The following is a 5,528-nucleotide window of genomic DNA, read 5'->3' on the forward strand; positions in this document are numbered from 1 at the left end:
TCCCTTCTACCACCTAGCAACTAGAAAATAGGCAAGCATTTAGGGGGAAAATATGCTTAAATATACAGTAAACTGGAAAACACACATGTAGGAGCGAGACACGACTAGCAACTGAGCAGCAGCAGCCCTTTCTTTAAATGTCTTCCTGGGTCTTTGAAAAGCATTCATTTTAGCACAAAACTGCTTCTTGGATTAGAATTAGGACCCTTTGGGAAGGCTTATAAAAGCATTCACTTTTGGAAGGCTACTGGGTTTCCAGGGTGATGAGTGAACCAGATCAGCAGTAACCATAAAATGTTAGGTTCTGAGGTCAGAGAAGCTCTGTCCACCCCTTATTTTGTATCTGAGAAGGCCGAAATCACAGAGGCTGATCGTCTTGCCCAGGCCACACATGTCAGGGTAAGCCTATTCCTAGAATGGCACCTCTTGACCTCATCTGGTTGCTCCTTTGACCATAGCACGCACCCTGGAATTCAATAGCATCCAGCATCCCCTCCAATGCCTGGCAGTTAGTGGGCTCACAATAGATGTGTACTGACTGAGTGGCCTAAGAGCCTCAATAATTTAAAACACCATTTAAAATTAGTTACAAACACTGAAATTTTCAGACAGGCTAGCCAATTGCAACAAGATCATTTTGAACAAGAAGAGGGACTGCTGAATAATATAAACAGGAGGAAAGAATTCAACCATAGCTTGTAGTAACCAGCTAAAATGTCCCATAATGAGGGGCTGGAAGAGGTGGTCACCCGTGACCGTATCAGGAGCATGAAAGCATCCTTGGTGATGATGGAGTGAAACACAGAATGAGATTCCTTTGCTTTCTGCAGCTGTTCAAACAGCAGGTGAATGTTCACAATGGCTCCTTTAGAGAAAACAGGGTGACATTTTGACATCCAAAGGTCTTGAGATAACCACAGTAATGAAAATGACCACTGAGGGAAGACCATCTTTCTCTTATACTGAGTTAGAATATAGCTATTTTGAGCATTATTATTCAAAAAAATGGAAATTTTGCTTAATTTCCATTTATCCTATTCTAAGTCTACCAGCGTTGCAAAGCAGAGGCACAATTGATCTTAAAATGTCAATCTTGCACCTAAGGAGAGGAAGAAAAGATTTATTTAAAGAATAAAATGTCATAGGGGTTCTTGAGAAAAGCTCCTGGGTTTGGATTTTCTTTGACAGCCAGGCTTCCAAATGAGTAATTTCCCCCTCTGTACATTTTGTGGCAGATCCCCAGATGGCTATGAGTGAAGACCTACAGACTGGCAAATGCTTCCATGTTTCAAAGTCCCGTTTGGCAATTAATCTCGCTGGGTGCCGACTTTCAGTATAGAGTTCTTGGGACTGAACGAAAATCTCTTCAGGACTTTGGGGTGATGATAAAATTCTATGCCTAGACACACCGATCCCAGTGAAAATGCATCCACCAGGCTGGGGTTGGCGATGAAGCAGCTGGCATTTAATGCTTTTGGTTTAGTGCTAGGGGCTCAGGGAGGCAAGTGAAACCCACAATTTGGATAGCTCACCTGACTCTGTTTTAAAGTATGAGTGGGTACAGAAAAATGTGAGTGGATTCATCAGAGAGCCTGAAGAATTCTCAGCATCTATACGCAGACTTCACACTGAAGATTTAATATGCACATTATTCTATATTTCCAGCATCTATAACAGTGTCTGCCTAGCACGAAGTAGGCATTTGATGATTATTTGTGAAAATGTTTCAGTGTTAAAATTAGAGGAAATCTCCCACTGTTTAGATGCAGAAGGAAATTTATATTATTTATGAAAATGTATCATTATTTTATGACCTTTTCAGTTAAAAAAAAATGAGTTTAAAGACACCTTGGATTTTACCTAAATTGGCCTCATGTTTCAGAAAGAATCTTCCTCAAATCACCCTGGATTAATGAATTCTATTTCTAAAGACATTTAGGTGGAGAATGGCTATGTATAAAGTCCTGTGACTGCCATATTGGCCTTTTTGTGTGAGGATGAATAATTCCTCTTCTTCAGGTATTCTTTACTTTCCAGAGGGTGGGCAAGGTTAATGGTGCCTGTTGCCATTGCTCTGAGCTAGCTGAAAAGACCCCTAGTCATCCTGACAATCTGGAAAACCAGGTCCCTCTTTTTACTCTTGCAGTCATTACAGAGGGACAAAAGGCCAACAGGAGAACCACTGTCATTGCTGAGCACTGGACCAGGAAAGAACCACTCCAAAGGCAGGAGTTTGTGACCCCCTCTCACTCCTGGGGAGCATGGGCAGGGAGCCAGTCTCTCCAGGGACCAGCAGGCCGCCAGAGCTGAAGAACCTGCCATGTCTTCCAAGTGGAGGGACAGGGCAGAGGTGTGAACACAGCTGTAGCTGGCCACAGTGACTGCTTCAGAGCACAGCCCCAGAGAGAGAAGGGAGGGGCTGTAATGGCCTGGGCATGTCACTTCAACACAATTTATATTTTTATATCCTAACCCTTATGGCAGAAAGTGAAGAAGAACTAAAGAGCCTCTTGATGAAAGTAAAAGAGGAAAGTGCAAAAGCTAGCTTAAAGCTCAACATTCAGAAAACTAAGATCATGGCATCCGGTCCCATCCGGTCCCATTCATGGCAAATAGATGGGGAAACAATGGAAAAAGTGGCTGACTTTATTTGGCTCCAAAATCACTGCAGACGGTGAGTGCAGCCATGAAATTAAAAGACGTTTATTCCTTGGAAAGAAAGTTATGACCAACCTAGACAGCATATTAAAAAGCAGAGACATTACTTTGCCAACAAAGGTCCATCTAGTCAAGGCTATGGTTTTTCCTGGTCATGTATGGATGTGAGAGTTGGACTATAAAGAAAGCTGAGCACCAAAGAATTGATGCTTTTGAACTGTGGTGTTGGAGAAGACTCTTGAGAGTCCCTTGGACTGTGAGGAGATCCAACCAGTCCATCCTAAAGGAAATCAGTCCTGGGTGTTCATTGGAAGGACTGATGTGGAAGCTGAAACTCCAATACTTTGACCACCTGATGGGAAGAGCTGACTCATTTGAAAAGACCCTGATGCTGGGAAAGATTGAAGCCTGGAGAAGGGGACGACAGAGGAAGAGATGGTTGGATGGCATCACGGACTCAATGGACATGGGTTTGGTGGACTCTGAGAGTTGGTGATGGACAGGGAGGCCTGGTGTGCTGTGGTTCATGGTGTCACAGAGAGTCGGACACAACTGAGCGACTGAACTAAACTGAACTGAACCCCCTAAAGGTGACGGACTAGGAACGGGGCCTTTGGAAGGTGCTTGAGTCATGAGTTTAGAGCCTTCAAGAACAGGATTAGGGCTCCAAGGAAAGAGATCCCACAGAGTTCCCTAGCCTCTTCTGACACTCAGGGGCTCAGTGAGAAGCTTGCCTCAGCATGGGCCCTCACCCGACCATGCTGAGCTCAGACCTCCAGCCTCCAAATCCGTGAGCGATAGGTTCTGCTGTTTCTGAGCTACCCAGTCTGTACTGTTATAGACACTTGAGCTGACTAGGACAGGACCAGACCAAAATGTCATTATTGCTGCTTAGTTGCTCAGTCGTGTCCGGCTCTCTGTGACCCCACGGACTGTACCCTGCCAGGCTCCTCTGTCCATGGGATTCTCCAGGCCAGAATACTACAGTGGGTAGCTGTTCCCTTCTCCAGGGGATCTTCCCAACCTACGAACTGAACCTGGGTCTCTCGCGCTGCAGGCAGATTCTTTACCATCTGAGCCACCAGGGAAGCCAAACTAAGAATGTTCCCAGTAAATTTTCTAAAAAAATAAATCCACCAGGAAGCTACCTAGTCCTGGTTTCCAGATAATACAAAGTTCGTTCATTTATTTATTCATTCAACAAATAGAGCATCTCAGACCAATATTATGGATTGGCTTAGTAAATATCTCTGCTTCTCAGCAGAGAATCAAGCAAGAAACTTACATGTGACTTTGGAGTATCCTTCTAAATAATTTCTATAGGTTACATAGTTACATGCTTATGGTCAAACATACCAAGGATAAAGGGAATATGATCTAAATAAGATCACCATTCAAAAATTGCTTAAAAGGTCTGAAAATTTTTAAATTGAAGAGACAGTCACATGAAGTCAGGGTCTGAACGTTCAGACCCTGTTGAACCAGCAATATCAGAACTGCTATATCTTAGCAAATTTCACCTGAGGGGTAGCATAATATATGAAACCAAAAATGCACAGGTATTTGGTTTCCCAGTGGCTGTAGGGTAATACTCTCATTTATTTGGAATCTGTCAAGGAAACAGTTTACCTCTCATTTATGTCTCAATTTATGTTTTTGAACTTTTAATAAGTTTTATTGATTTTTCTTGACCATTTTCCTGTGACACACCGAGGAAAGTAAATGAAGTGTGTTAGAATATTCTCTCTAAATGCCTTCCATAAAACGTGATGATATTGCTTTTCATTTGAAGAGATCTTGGATTTTCTTCCCTGCCTTGTGTCAATGATAACATCACGGGAATAAAAGCGTTCCTACCCATTCCTGACTTGGTATCTATATGGCTGTGAGCGAAGACATGGGCTTTACCCACAAACTGCTAGGGTCAGATTGCTGCAGACACGAATTAATAACTGCAGAACCAATATATGGCTGTTACCAGGAACCAGAGAGTTAAATCCAGGATCCCAGACAACACCTGGAACCAAGAGTGGCAGGGATTTGTATTTGAGTCGTGGTGGGGTTCTGAGGTGTAAGAGGGAGGGTGAGATGGAGAGATGCAGAAAGCCTCATCACAGCACGCAGTGGTTTCTCCTTAGGAGAGCCTGGTGGCTCATTGTGCCTGTCAAGTAGGCTAATGTGCCTGTAAATTTCCTCTGACAGAAAACACATCACAGCAACAGCAGCACCAGAAAACAACACAGCCAAACTGTGGAAGACTGAAAGCCCAGCGCTTTCCAGGGTGATCAGAATGTAACAGAGTTAAAAAAAATACAAGGCACTGAAAATAAACAAAGAAAGGCTAGGAAGAAATGAGATCACTTTCTAAGAAAAACGCATTTATCATTTATAGGCCAAAGGAAATGCTTCTTCCACAGCCATTTTTTTTTTAGATATATTTGGCAGTCTCAGTTCAAGGTCAAAAAATATCAGAGGGCAAAAGGAACATGACTCAAGATTTAAGATTTGTCGTGACTGGCTTTGTAATTGCATAAATATTAAATATGTAGAAATAATTGTATGCACATTATCTCCACATCTCCACTCGTTGCTTTAATTTTTAATGTAATCTTTTATCCGCCTTTTCCTGATCTGGCTGTGGGTCTGTGATTTGCATAGCTAGAATGATCTGGTGCCATCAATTTGGTAATGAAGTCCCTCTCTGAACAGAAGAGGCTTCTGAAGGATTACACAAAGCTGCAGGAAAGAAGGGCGTGGAAATGGAGTTTTATATTTCAGGTAAACGGGAAGTTTATTTTACAGCACATTTTCCCATTATAAATTTAATATGGCTACTTTAAAATAAATTTGGAAAACAGAGAGGCAAAAAC

The sequence above is a fragment of the Bos javanicus genome, chromosome 7, assembly GCF_032452875.1.
Source record: "Bos javanicus breed banteng chromosome 7, ARS-OSU_banteng_1.0, whole genome shotgun sequence".
Lineage (NCBI taxonomy): Eukaryota > Metazoa > Chordata > Mammalia > Artiodactyla > Bovidae > Bos > Bos javanicus.